Source organism: Rhipicephalus sanguineus, unplaced genomic scaffold (assembly GCF_013339695.2).
Source record: "Rhipicephalus sanguineus isolate Rsan-2018 unplaced genomic scaffold, BIME_Rsan_1.4 Seq489, whole genome shotgun sequence".
Classification (NCBI taxonomy): Eukaryota; Metazoa; Arthropoda; class Arachnida; order Ixodida; family Ixodidae; genus Rhipicephalus; species Rhipicephalus sanguineus.
In genome coordinates this window covers 21,243-36,033 of record NW_023615360.1, presented here as the reverse complement: position 1 = coordinate 36,033, position 14,791 = coordinate 21,243, and the positions used below count along the sequence as shown (strand labels likewise).

Sequence of the window (14,791 nt, the reverse complement as noted above, 5' to 3'; positions counted from 1 at the left end):
CCGTCGAGTGCGTTGCGGCCGCCAGCGATGGCATTATACGAGTTGAGGAGGCAAAGCAGTGGCAAGAAGAAGGGTATAACTATAATTGCCCGTAGCTGCCTTGATACACGGTGCGTCGTTTAATTCGTGGTGCGAATGATTTGATGATGCTGTAACCTGAACGCCGACAAAATTTCAAAAACCGTTTCAGGGTACCTTTACAGTCAAGTGTGGCTCTTATCCCATTCGAAATTATCTTCGTGAATATTTTGTACAATGCTGAGGTTGATCTGTCTGTAGTTATTCAAGTCTCCCTTTTTTGTATCAGTAAAATATTGGTTTTTTCCAACTCTCTGGTACATACATTCCAATTCTTGCATCTTGCCGTATGACCGTGGTATCATTGTGGCGTCACTCTCGGCGCACCCGTGAAAAAGACGGCGGCCGAATCATCCGCTTGAGCACTGCAGACAAGCGTGATTCAGACTGTACGACAGTACCAATAATCGCGAAGTTGACAACTAAACATCGCCCACCGCACCGTTAGAATAAAACGCTAAGTCGCTTCTTTAGCTGTTTCTTGTTTACAAATACCAGGTCTTCATATGCTCCCGTCGCCCAACAGAATTATACGATTTATCACCGCAGGGCAAGGTATGTAAGAATTTACCTTGAATTAGCGAAAGTGAGCGCATTTCCTACTAGTTGATCAGATAACATCCGTAGTAGTAATCACTTAGGCCAAGAGGAAAATTGGACGAGTTGGTGCAAGTTAACCATGTCGAACTGTAGTGCGTGAGAACTCACGATCGGTACTCACTCGCGCAGCAAACATTTCCTGCTCGCGCAGCGATCGTTGGTGAGCCTCTTGTGCCCCAGTTCGAAATGTTTATCACGCTCCGAATCCACATCGTAAGAACGACAGCATATTGTCACGCTTTCTGGTATGTAATTGATAGACTCGGCATTTCTAGCTGACAGAGACAAAGCTCGCAATAATGGAGATCACTACTTACTCAATTGTGGCAAGGCAGCGCAATGCAGCATCCTCGCCTTCGACGTCCAGATGTTGTTCGAGGCAGCCACGACGAAGTCGCTACGGAGCACCGGTTCGCGTACTACGTTGTCGAAACGAAGCTGCCCGACTCGCGGTCATCGTCGTCGGTGTAGAGAGAGGAGACGAAAGCCCAAGCCCGTTCAAGTAGTTCAAGCGTGCATCAGCCGGTGGAGCGACCGTTCCAAAAAGCACCGCCAAAAACTAAAGGAGATTTCGTCCCTAGGTCACCTAGGTACCTAGGTGACGGCAAAAAAGGATTCCCCGACAGCCGTCACGAGAGGGCCACCCAAACGCTATAGCCGAAACATTAATAAACAGGAGTTTATCGTAAGGCTTTTCTTGTTGTACAAAAAGCAATGATTTCTTTATTGTACTCAGACGTAGCACTAGTTAGCGTGTTCGCCCTTTACCAGTTTTTATTATAAACCACGCAAAACCGGAACTTCCGCTTGTGTACCGTTTAGGCTACGGAAACACGCGGCGGTGAAAAAGCGCTCAATGGGCTGCATACACTACGGTTACGCACTTTTTTTTAATTTTGAGGTTTCTCAATTGTTGCGACCGGGGTTATAGCGGTTAAGGTGCTCGACTGCTGACCCGAAGGGCGCGGGATCGAATCCCAGCCGCGGTGGCATAAAATTCATGGAGGCGAAATGCAAGAGGTCCGTGCACTTAGATTTTCGGTGGACGTTAAAGAACCCCAGATGGATCGTAATTTCCGGAGCCCTCCACTACGGCGTCTCTCCCAATCATATTGTGGTTTTGGGACGTAAAAGAGCAACAATTAATCGTTGGGGCCGACTGTATTCAAGCGCCACAGAAATAACTTTGAAATTCAGTGGACACGACCACTCGTCTTCGCTTAGCTTCGCATGGTCGAACGTCATCTCACACCTACACAGAATCAGCGAAATCGGGTACAACCGACGCATAAAGGGCTCCGCGCCTCCGCGCACAAAACCGAAAATACGTCAATAAATCCCGGCTACGGGAACTTGTAGCGCATTCCTGCGTTACCATGTAAAACAAAACCAAAAAGCTAGAAGTGAAAGTATTCGTAAAAGCGCGGAGTTCACGGTAAGCGAAGATATGCGCAACGGCGCTCTCGAAGTCTTCAGCGCATGTGGTTTTGCTCGAAAGCACACTGGAATCGCTGGAATCTCAAAGGCCGTGTAGCGTACTGCGCAAGCATGAAGAAGAAAGCACTGCGTCGAGGAGCGAAATGCAAGAGGTTCTTGTAACCATCATGTTTGCGACTGTGCTCGGCTCGCTGAGCCAATGGTCGTCCGGCCACACTGCGTTTTGATAAGTGGCGCCGCACGTTAGAGGTGGGGGCAACTACTTTTCAGGAAGCGGCGAGCGGCGCCGATGGTGGCTTCACTGCAGAACACCGACAAGAAAAGAAATCGCTGCTTCCAGCATGTGCCGACGGGCCAAGTCGTACGCCTATCCGCCTCGTGCATCGGTATGGTGGCGCCACCGCTCGGCTCCCCTGGTGACTAGCGAGAGAGAAAGGAAGATGTGCCCTCTCCCAACCCCCCATAGGATCCCATGCATTTTGAATCAAGTTTGCGATTTCGTTGCGCAAAAACAAACTAGCGCCATCTCTCGACAATATGCCACACCGACGACGCAACACGTCCTCTTGCTTCCACCGACTGGCCATGCTCCAAGCTAACTCCTCTCTCCACTTTCTTTTATTTCTTTCGGTGGCCGTGAGAGCGCGCGCTGTGCACTGTGCTGTAGCGTACCCGACAAGACCGGCTGGGCTCGTCGCGTCTTCCTTGAACGTTGCAATGTTAATATTGTGTTAAGGCGGTGGCCACACGTCGGACGACGAGCCCTGATTTCGTTCAGCTGCCATCTCATCAACGGCAATGTTTCAGACGCCTCAGTTGTGTACTTTTGTCCGTTGGTTGCGGGACAAGATGGCCTCCTGCAAGACCGCGTTTTTCCAAGTCAGCTGTGTGTGTAGTTCTCGGCGTCGTAGCAGTTTGATGACGCGAGGACGTCAACTGGTGCTACATCGTGGGAACCGCTGAAGTGACTGCAAGCTTGACGACATTGTGCCAGAATATTCTAGCGTACTGTACGCGCACGATTGTGCTACACTTAAAATACCGCGCTTGGCCTCGAGCGTCAACCTGGTACGCCTGTGTGCAACAGGCGTGTTGTTATCGTTGTTGCGTCGGTTAATATTGAATTGCAATTGGAATACCGTTTTGGCAAAGGTAAGTGAAGCTGTAAGTAGTTGTTCTGCTATATGCTCGCTACTCCACGAACATTACTTCTAGAATCGCATTTTATTTTGAGCTGCACGTACCAAAGGAGAATCTAGCATACGAGACATTGCACGCGTGCGCATTTCCTATATAAATCTGAGTAATGCCACGGGTGCGCATTTCCTGTATAAGTCTGAGTAATACCATGCTCAATTTAAAGCGCATGTGTTAGAGGATTGTGGCTTCAATGGTGAAAGTGATTAGATATTCCGAATTATGTGATTGCAATGCAGTTAGAACTTTCTCATATGTTAATACGGTCTGTGAACAAAAAAAAAAACGCTGTGTGAATGTTTGTTGGTCATTTGCTACAGTACTTTCACGCATTATTATGCAGCTGTGTGACGGCTGTTAAAACGTTCAGCAAGTTAGATTTTGGTTTTCTTGGCCTAGTTGAGTGCTACGAGTGTTGGGCGAAGATAAATCGCGTGTCTTTGTGTGCGTTTCTTAAGCAGGCATACAGCCGTAATAGTCATTGTTGTACTGTTTGGGGTGTTCAATAAAACAAGAATGCTGTTTTGTACTGCAACAATTTTTATTTCATCTGTGTTAACAGATCACGCAAAAACTTGGACACATGCACGTAAGAAACGTACGCAGTGCATCGCGCGCACGCATTAAAAACGGGCCTGTCATTTTAAAACAAATAATATAGAACAATGGACGTAACAGACGGCATGGTTGTCTAGTGGAGCAGCGTCGGCAGTACAAATATCAAACCAGAATGAAACATGAATAGAAAAACGGAGAGTAACAGGCGCTTTACCCACGGCTTCTCTGAGCCGCGCAGATCCACCTATCGCCACCGTCCGCCGTTGGTGGCGCCACCAGTACCACTGAAAGCAGCAGCGCACGAGGCGGATACCGACGGCCGCTGAAACACGGATCAAAGCAATCGCGCTGCTAAATGGAATTGAAGGTGCAGATGCGATCCTTTCAAAACACATCTCACATTGTGTCACTGAGGCCTGGGGGGTGTAGCTCAGTGGTAGAGCGTTCGCTTCGCATGTGAAAGGCCCCGGGTTCGAACCCCGGCACCTCCATAGATGAGGCTCCCAATTTTTTAATGTTTTAGTCACAATTGTCTGTTATGTTCATGGTATCAGTGGTTATATTTACAGATTCGCCTCAATATATATTGCACATGCATATGCTATGGTTCGGCCACGCGCACTGCCTTTGAAGTTTGCACATTTGCATATAAGTACAGGCAGGGCTGGGCAAAGATACTTTGAAATTGTATCGCGATACAATACAAGATACTCAGGCAAAAAGTATTGGAGATACAGATACAAGATACTGCCGCAATAATTGTATCCGATACGATATTTGGCAATTGTATCTTAAGATACTTCGATACATTCTCAAATTTGTTATTATAGATCCCTATTATGTAGCAGCAAATGCCTATACACGAAAAGGTCTGCATTAAAATTTCTGAACTGTGACCTATGTTCTTTCATTTGAATGAGATGTCTGTTAGTATCTCAAAAGTTTTGCCTTCTTGCTCAAAGTACATTAGTTTCCTTCCAAAACAAATTATTGTTTCTTTTTTTACCTTTTTCACAGGACAACTCTTTGTACGCTAAGCTGACAGCGGTTCTTGCTTGTGATTTGTGCAGTTGATGGGAGTCGCCGCTCAGCACGCCTACCAGCTATAGCGGGTTGCCATGTAATCAGAATAACGTCAATAAGAATCCTTCGCACGACGGCGCAAATACCGGTGTAGAGTTTTACCTTTTTCGTTTAAGACAGTTTGCACAGTAGCGTATATATGGACAGGTGTACAGCTGCAACATCGCTGGTAGCGACATTTTTTTGGCGAGGGGGGGGGGGGGGGGACTTATGGTGTATGCGGTGTTTGAGACCATTCGCTAGCGGCCCGGCCGGCACACATGACCGTCTTCGTCCCATTTGTTTTTAGTTTCTAAATAAGCATTATTCGTGAGCTATACAGACATGACTGGTCTCAAGCATTCCTTTCGTGAGGAACATGGTTACCATGAGCTGAAATATAACCGTGGAACAAAAACTCTATATTTCAATCCGCGTCCAGATTTCACTCACATCGATATCGATGCTTCTGGAATCCTGACTCTAAATCTCCTTCAGAAATGACCTATATATGAGATATGGGAAAGGCTTCCTTTCAAATGGCAACGTCATTCTGTTCAAACTCTCTCCGACTCCACCATGCTCACTGTCCCGGCCCTTGGAACTAAATTTCGCGACCGCGGCCCGTCGGCTGTAAGCTGAGTTTGAGACACCTGATGTATACATAGATGGTGTAAAACTGCAATGAATTTTCATGTTCTAGTTAGCTACTGGCGTAAGGGATACTTTGGTGGTATACTCACTAAGGTGCAAACTTTTAGCAATTTTTCTTCAACGAGAGAACACGTGCAACACAGAAATGTCTCAGACGTATTGTGTAGTTGCACAAAAGCGTCGCAGGACACCGCCGCTATTCGCGCTATTGCCTCTTATAGCTCCCATTACGTGGCGATTAGTAATAAGAAAAATATTTAAGAAGGCCTAAAACATAAAAACAAATATAAGTAAAATAGAGAAGTGGTTGTGTATCAAACATTCACATTGAATGAGTACAGAAACACAATACAGACGGCGCTCTTAATAGCTATGATCACGAAGTATCGTCAACTTGCCTGTTGAGACAATAGAAAATTCAGTGCCTATGGAAAATTGTCTGAAACAGCGAAAGACGGGCGACTTTGCGTTGGTGAGCCAATGGAATAAGTGATAAGCTATTTTTCATGAGGTTATACTAGAAGTGCGGTTGTAGTTAGAGAGGATGAATCTAGCAGAGTTATGTACTAGTTCAAGAGAGGAGGTTAGCATGACTGGGATCCCATATGGCAGATGCATACTCAAGTTTGGAGCGTATGAGAGACTTATAGAGTATTAGTTCTAAGGAAGAGGGTGCTTTGGAAAAGTTACGTCGTAAGTAGCCGCAAACTCAATTTCGCTATTTTCTTAAGCGGTAAGCAGAATATTTTGTACTATACACTCAAGGCACGCCCACATAATAATATATTTGTTTTCACAATCGCCTTCGCAACGTGTAAATGTGTAAGTAGTAGCAGAAATAAAGCAGACAGCTTGAATAATAAAGCAGAAATCTTATTTTGGGAGCGCGTTACAAAAGACATACTGTAGTGACCAGACCGCAAAAAAAGTGCGGAGACCAAATGTATGTGATGCTAAATGACAGCTAAGAAAGCACTTGTGCTAACAATGACATTTTTGAGTTCATAAATTCTTTGAAGAAATGTAGATGGAAGTAAAAAAAGCGGTACGCCAAGATATTTTCTGTTAGGTAAACGCTTTCCCTATTAGATCTAGCATCAGTACCAGCGGTAGTAAAGTTGTTAGAATGTTATTTGCATATAAGTTAATTCACTGCATGCAAGTCAAACTTACATCCACGAGATCCTTCAAATCGCTGCTATGTAAAATCCACTCGACGCAAAGCAACCCCATTCTTGCGCGCATCACATTTCTTTACGGAGCAAGACTCCAGAGAATCTTGAATAACGGCACTGTAACGTCAGAATTTGCGCGATAGACGCCGCACGCAGTGGAGTGCGCGGCGCAGGGCAGTGGCTAAGAGCAAGTGTCGCGGCATTGGTGCAACTAAAAAGAAAAGAAATCGAGAAAACGAAAGGTACGTGGGCTGGGCGTAGACGTCCGCGTGGTTGTCTTCCTTATCTTCTACCCTCACTGGGTGACATTGGCGGAAAAATAAAATAACGCCACTGCCCTTAGACTTATTCATATGGCTTAGTGAGACCAGTACCAGCTTTAGAAGCGGAGCTTGGCCAGCGAATATTGTTTCGCACGGTTGTGTTGCGATAGAAGTATCTTGTATCTTAAGATACACGATACATCATCGAATGTATCGGAAATACAGATACTTGTTTTTCGAGACGTATCGCAATACAGATACAAGATACCCACATAGTATCTAAGATAGTATCTAAGATACATGTATCTTCGATACTGCCCAGCACTGAGTACAGGGGTGATGGAAAAGAAACGCGAACAGCTGTTCGCAATTGTTTTTATCGAGTTCCACCTTGGGGACAATAAAAAGACGCTGGAGTCGTCCTTGAATGCATCATAAATGACTTGTCTTTCTTATTACGACCCTGTGCGCTCTTTTTGTAGTGACACCATATGTGCATAACAAGGGTTACCACTCGCTCTGAACCAAAAAGAATTTTATGTAGATGTGCCAGCCAATTCGTTACGTTCACAGCAACGCGTACACCTATATACCGAAGCGCGTGCTTCGAGGCCTTCTTCCAAGGCTCAGTGAAAACATATCCGTGTAGCGCGTAACGAGCAACTGCAAGCTGGATTGGGTGTTTCACACGGTGTAACGTATATACCTTACACCGTGGTGTTTCAGGATGGTCTGCAATTTTCCCACTGACACGTTTGCTCTAACTATAAAAGATTGTTTATAATTGCGTCTTGGCTTTTGCTATCTCTTAAAACTATAATGCCATTTCTCTCTAGACAAATTTCCCGAGAGCCAGTCTACTCAGTTATCCAAGGGCAGTGTTCGCTTCGAACGTTGCTATCTCTAGCACATTTTTGTTACAATTGTATATCTATTTATGTGTATATTTATAACCGTAGGTGTATATTACAGTTATACCCAGGGGCGTAGCCAAGGGGGGGGTTCGGGGGGTTCAAACCCCCCCCCCCGAAATTTTTCAATTTTGCTTGCGTATATAGGCACGCACACATACATACACACGCACGAACATACATAAAGTATAGTTGACCCCCCCCCCCCCCGAAAAAAATTTCTGGCTACGCCCCTGGTTATACCGTTATGTTGCTGTTAACTTCTACCTGTACCACTACATGAGAGCTTTGGTGGCTCCGTGCTTTGAAGGTATAAATAAATAAATAAATAAATAAATAAATAAATAAATAAATAAATAAATAAATAAATAAATAAATAAATAAATAAATAAATAAATAACGCATCTGTAACCAATATTTCAAGCTTGGGCTAGCACTATATTCACCGCCCATACATCACCATCCTTAGGGCGTGTTCGCTTGGATTTAATCAACAAGATATGCCTTTCGTTCACTTTGCAACTTTATTAGAGGCACAGCGAGATCATGCACGTTGATCCGGCGTGGTAGCCTGATTAGCAGAAAGGGTGCCGCGCGCTGATTAGCTCGAGGACGCGGTTTCGATTCCCGGCCACTGCCGTCTCGTTTCGATAGGGGGAGGAGGAGGAGGGGGTAAAGTGCCAGAACGCCCATGTACCTACGTTAAAAAAAAAAAAAACGCAGCTGGTCAAAATCATTCCACACTACGGCTTGCCTCATAATCACGTCGTGGCTTCGGCACGTAACACTCTAGCAATTGCATGCAGACTACCTTGGTGAATCCCCAAAATTTATAATTCTTTATATGTACATCAAAATTTATTACATCTGTAATTTCGCTTTCTTTCACAACCACGCTATAATACTATAGGCTTATTTGTGATTGTGAAGACATATAGAATGCATATAGCCAGCCTCCTCACTCCACGTCGACTGCTATACGCTTCTGCCAGAATAAAAAAAAAACACAATAACGGCAAACTTGGCAGCAATTTTTCAGCAGTGCTTCTTCGGAATTCATTATCGTACCATGTATCAAATCAATCCTCCGTACATTTTCCCCCTACGTAATCATTTTACCGTTACGCTTTTATAAGATTACTTGCTTCAATTGCTATTTATATAAGTCCCGGCGAGCGTCAGAATATTATTCGAGGGACGCATGAGACGAGCACGTTTGGAATAGCATATTAATAATTAACACAGTGGATAATGACGTCTTAATTAAGTTTACTAAAATACACGGGCACATGAAAAAATACACATTTAGTATGACCGCGACAAGAAAATTACGAGCGTAAAATTACGTGCTCGTGAGAATCGTGACGACATATCGCATATCAGAAAGGCCGCTCATCATCCCACTGTAGAAGCACAGCGGCGCTTCCGTGGACGTAGACCTGCTTGTGTTGGAGTGACTGGAAGGAATAATAAATACCATGCAGCGTAGGCGTGCGCAGGGCGTACGCAGGCATGCGACGAACCTTCGTTCCCCTTCAGGGGGGGGGGGGGGGGCGAAGGTTCGTCGAAGCGCCCACCCCTCCCGCCTCCCAATTATGTCAATGTATGGCGCTGATATTGCGCCCCCCCCCCTCGAGTCGCAGCACGTCCCTCCCTGTGTGGGGCTGACTTTGCGCCCCCCTGCCTCCCTCCCCCCCCCCCCTGCACACGCCTATGCCATGCTGTACGAGAACAAGACCGAGCATGGCGTAGTGGTCAACATCAGGGGGTAGCCAGAAATCTTTTTTCGGGGGGGAGGGGGGGGGTTGTATGTGTGCGTGTATTTAACATATGCAAAATTCAAAAGCCGTGCTATTCTTCGAGAAGCGTCATGGACGTACCCATGTGTGCGCGTTACCAAAAGTTGTATATTATCAGGCCCTCATGCGATGTCAAAGCTGCGTAGGAAGGCTACGGTTCCTTGCCTTCTGGCGCTCGTATCTAGAATGCGGCACGCCCGTTTAACGCCGTTCAATGATGAAGTGATAGTGACGTACGTCACCGCGGATTATTGTGCATGCGAGAGCGTATCTTGGTGGGCGATCATTCTTGTTCAGGAACTGTCACTTGGTTGCTTTCATGTTGGCGCCAAGCAGCCCTGCGGATAAAGCCATTTCTTGAATCATATGCCCCCTTCAGCAGAAACAAGAAAGTGGCAACGAAGGTGCACGGGATCTAATAAGAACGCAAGGTGGCGATGGCCGGTCGACAAGCTACCGGAATTTGATCCTGACCGCGGAAGCTTGCAGCTGTGCACCGCGGCTAAGGAGGTTGCAGGGACGAATAAACTGCATTTCTTCCTGAGCGCCATCAAAGAAGAAGCGCTTGTGACCATAGGTCGGCAAAAAATGTGAAGCTCAAGTGCTGCCGCAAGGCATCTCTTTGGCATTGCTGTCCACCTTAGAAGACAACGCAGTGAATGCTTTCACGGTGGCCACTCCTTCCGACACCTCTGCCCAGCACCAATCCAATACTTGCCCCGACAGCGCAATTAAGTCGATGATTGCTTCTGATTTAACACCGCGGCAGACTGACGAGCTCCACCGGGTTCTACTGTCGTACATCGACGTTTTCGATCTCGGCGGCCGTCCATTGGGGCAAGCTACTGGTGTGACGCACCGCATAAACACCGGTGATGCGCCTCCTATCCATAGGCGTCCATATCGCGTGTCGGCGACTGAGCGTCAAATTATCCAAGATGAGGTCGACAAAATGCTCGCCAAGAACATCATTGAGCCATCCTGCAGTCCTTGGGCGTCCCCTGTCGTACTCGTCCGCAAGAAAGACGGCACATGGCGTTTCTGTGTCGATTATCGACACCTAAACAGAATTACAAAAAAAAAGACGTGTACCCTCTGCCACGAATAGATGACGCCCTCGATTGCCTCTATGTAGAGTCACTGTATATGCTACCTTTAAAGGTAGCATATACAGTGACTCTACCTCTATGGTGCCCGCTATTTTTCCTCCATAGACCTACGTTCCGGGTACTGGCAGATTCAGGTGGATGACATGGATCGTGAGAAAACGGCATTTATCACACCTGATGACCTATATCAATTCAAGGTCATGCCCTTCGGCCTTTGTAACGCTCCAGCCACCTTTGAACGAATGATGGACTCTCTGCTCAGAGGCTTTAAATGGTCCACCTGTTTGTGCTACTTGGACGATGTCGTTGTTTTTTCACCTACATTTGAGACTCATATAGAGCGCCTGTCAGCCGTCTTAGATATCTTCCGTCGCGCTGGCCTGCAGCTGAACTCGTCCAAGTGTCACTTTGGCCGTCACCAAATTACAGTACTTGGCCACTTAGTAGACGCTAACGGCGTACAACCAGACCCAGCCAAAATCAGCGCAGTCAAAAACTTTCCTGTACCACGATCTGCAAAGGATGTTCGCAGCTTTCTCGGACTATGCTCTTACTTCCGACGCTTTGTGAAAAATTTTGCAGACATAGGGAGACCCCTTACGTAGCTCCTCAAACAAGACGTCCCGTTTTCATGGAGCTCAGAAGAGGCCTCTGCGTTCTCCAATCTCATCGCGCTCCTCACTACTCCTCCGATTTTGGCCCACTTTGACCCTGCTGCCCCTACTGAGATCCGTACGGATGCAAGTGGCCATGGCATCGGCGCAGTGCTAGCTCAACGCCAACGTGGCCATGACTGCGTTATTGCATACGCCAGCCGCCTGCTATCAGCCCCTGAACGCAATTACTCCATAACAGAGCGCGAGTGCTTGGCTCTCGTTTGGGCGGTCGCGAAATTCAGGCCATACCTCTATGGACGCCCATTTTCGGTAGTTACCGACCACCACGCGCTCTGCTGGCTGAACTCCCTCAAAGATCCCTCAGGGCGCCTTGGTCGCTGGGCTTTGCGTCTGCAAGAATTTTCTTGCTCGGTCGTGTACAAGTCTGGTCGCTTGCACCAGGACGCCGATTGCCTCTCCCGGTACCCTGTCGACGATCCTGATGACAGTGACGCCAACACGGTGCCCTCCATCTTCTCCGTGTCCGCCTTCATCACATTGGGGAAGAACAGAAACGGGACCCACTGCTGCTTGACATCATCAGCCGCGCGGAATCTTCCCCAAACGACGCCTCCGTCCGTCGCTTTGTACTTCAAGAGGGCGTCCTATACGGCCGCAATTTCCGACCTGACGGGCCTGACCTTCTTCTTGTCGTGCCTAAGCATTTACGGCGCAGTGTCCTCGCTGAACTTCACGATGCGCCCACAGCTGGACACCTTGGCGTATCTCGTACGTATGAGCGCGTACGGCGACGTTTCTTCTGGCCAGGCCTTGCTCGCTCGGTACGCCGATACGTCGCTGCGTGTGAGTTATGTCAACGTCGCAAAACACCGTCGCTGCTACCTGCTGGCCATTCAACCAGTAGACATACCCACGGAACCGTTTCACCGCGTTGGGTTAGACCTGCTTGGTGCTTTTCCCGCATCAACATTGGGAACAAGTGGATAGCAGTGGCTACTGATTATGCTACGCGCTACGATATTACGCGAGCTCTACCAACGAGTTGTGCAACCGACGTTGCTGACGTCCTGTTACGGGACGTTATACTGGTTCACGGTGCCCCAAGACAACTGCTCACCGACCGTGGCCGTTCGTTTCTCTCTCAAGTAATCGCCGACATCCTGCGTTCATGTTCCACGCAGCACAAAGTGACCACTGCTTACCACCCTCAAACCAACGGCCTCGCGGAACGGTTCAATCGCACGCTTACGGACATGCTCGCTATGTATGTGTCGCCGGACCACCGAGACTGGGATATTGCCCTACCCTACGCAACTTTCGCGTATAACTCCTCGCGCCACGACACAGCAGGCTTTTCACCTTTCTACCTATTGTACGGAAGAGAGCCGACATTACCACTGGACACCATCATTTCATCCAGTACCTCGTCCACCAGCGAGTATGCTCATGACGCTATCGCGCGAGCCGATCATGCCCGTCAGCTCGCTCGCGCTCGCCTGACGGCGTCGCAGAGCAACCAACGACGTCGGTACGATGCCTCACATCGAGACGCACATTTCGTTCCCGGTACCCTTGTGCTACTCTGGTCCCCTAATCGTCGAGTGGGCCTATCTGAAAAATTTTTGTCACGTTACACGGGACCTTACCGTATAGTGCGTCAAGTAACACCTGTCACCTATGAGATTCGCCCCATCTGTCCCTCGTCATCTGTCGTTCGGTCCAGTGATATTGTTCACGTCTCACGGCTCAAGCCCTACAACACGGCTTCTGAAAACGACCTTTAAAGCTCCGGGACGGTGCTTCCGCCGCCGGGGGTCATGCTACGTACCAGTGGCATCGTGGTCCACAAGACGAAGAAAAGGACGACAATAAGAGAGGCTGGCACGAGCTGTTCCTATGAGCAGCGCTGCTCGTTGAACCACTTGCAAATACATCTGTTGCTAGTCCTTCGAGTCTCTGTTTATATTCCCCGTAACAATATTGTGTGCTTGGGGCTCACTCAGACTCAGACTCACCAAAATTTTCCTCAACCGGACTTACTCGGACTCAGACTCAAGGCTCGATCTGAGTCTGAGTGAGTCTGAGTCAGTCGACTCATGAGTGAGTTTGCCGACCTATGCTTGTGACGCTACGAATTTTGCTCCTACTAAATACGCACAGCTTATGTGGCCGTACACGGAAGGAAATCGTGTCGGCGCTGCAGGAGCATTACTTTGTCAGACGTTCAGGGGTGTGTGAACGATACCACTTCAAATCAATATAACCACAAGCACCTCAGGAAGTGTCGCAGGCTTTTGTGGTCCAGTTCGATGAATCGTCAACCTTATGCGATTTCGGAAGTTTTCTGGAAGAAGCACTTCGGGACCGCCTGGTAGACGACCTGCAGTCCGAGGCTAGAAGTTGCCGGTCCTTGGCCATGAGTACATCGACCTCACCTGTGACCATGTTAGCAACGTTGCTACTGCCATGGAGATGGCAGCGAATGATGCATCGGAAATGATTGCGGAAATGAATCGTCCAAGAGCTAGGACCTCCACTGGCAAAACAGATCGTCGACATTGCGTCCGTGATCAGAAGTTAAGTCATGCAGCTGTCACGCTCCTGACAAGCCGACACCGAAGACTTGGACGCAAAGTACTAAGTGAATTTGTCATCGATGTGGACGGCGGCACGCACCTGTAAGTTCTTTCCTGAACAACACACGTCACGAGTATCATAAGAAGGACCATATTGCGACCATAGGTCGGCGAACTCACTCATGAGTCGACTCACTCAGGCTCACTCAGACTCAGATGAAGCCGTGAGTGTCAGTCTGAGTGAGTCCGGCTGAGTAATATTTCGATGAGCTTGAGTCCGAGTGAGTCCGGTTTAAGAAAATTTTAGTGAGTCTTAGTCCGAGTGAGTCCAGTTGAGGAAAATATTGGTGAGTCTGAGTCCGAGTGAGCCCTAAGCACAAATCATATTTCTTGAGTGAGTCCGAGTGAGCTCCACCTTTTGTTGCCGACTTATGGTCCTATCTACTCATCTTCAGCATTACTATCATTAACCTTATATCGGCTTGTGTTTATACTCTAGTCTATTCAAACATATCTCAGCACACTAGCATTCATGCGCCACTTCAATATTTTGATCAGAGGCGTGAGTTAGGGGAAGGGGTGCCATGACGTCCACCCGCAAACTCTTTCATGGGAAGTTCTTGATAAAAATGTCCCGTGTTAGTCACGTATTTAGTAAGCAATGTCCTTACTGGATTGATACATGATGTATGATAACTCATATTTGAAGGTACAAGATTAAAAGACGTATCGTAGAGCACTGATTATGTGAGATA

At 47.5% G+C, this 14,791-nt stretch overlaps 1 non-coding gene across 1 annotated transcript; it reads left to right on the top strand.

Annotated features, from left to right (window-relative positions):
- Positions 1–4,289: 4,289 nt before the first annotated feature.
- Trnaa-cgc (transfer RNA alanine (anticodon CGC)) lies at positions 4,290–4,361 on the top strand. The gene has a single exon. It is a non-coding gene; the product is annotated as a tRNA-Ala (tRNA).
- Positions 4,362–14,791: the final 10,430 nt, after the last annotated feature.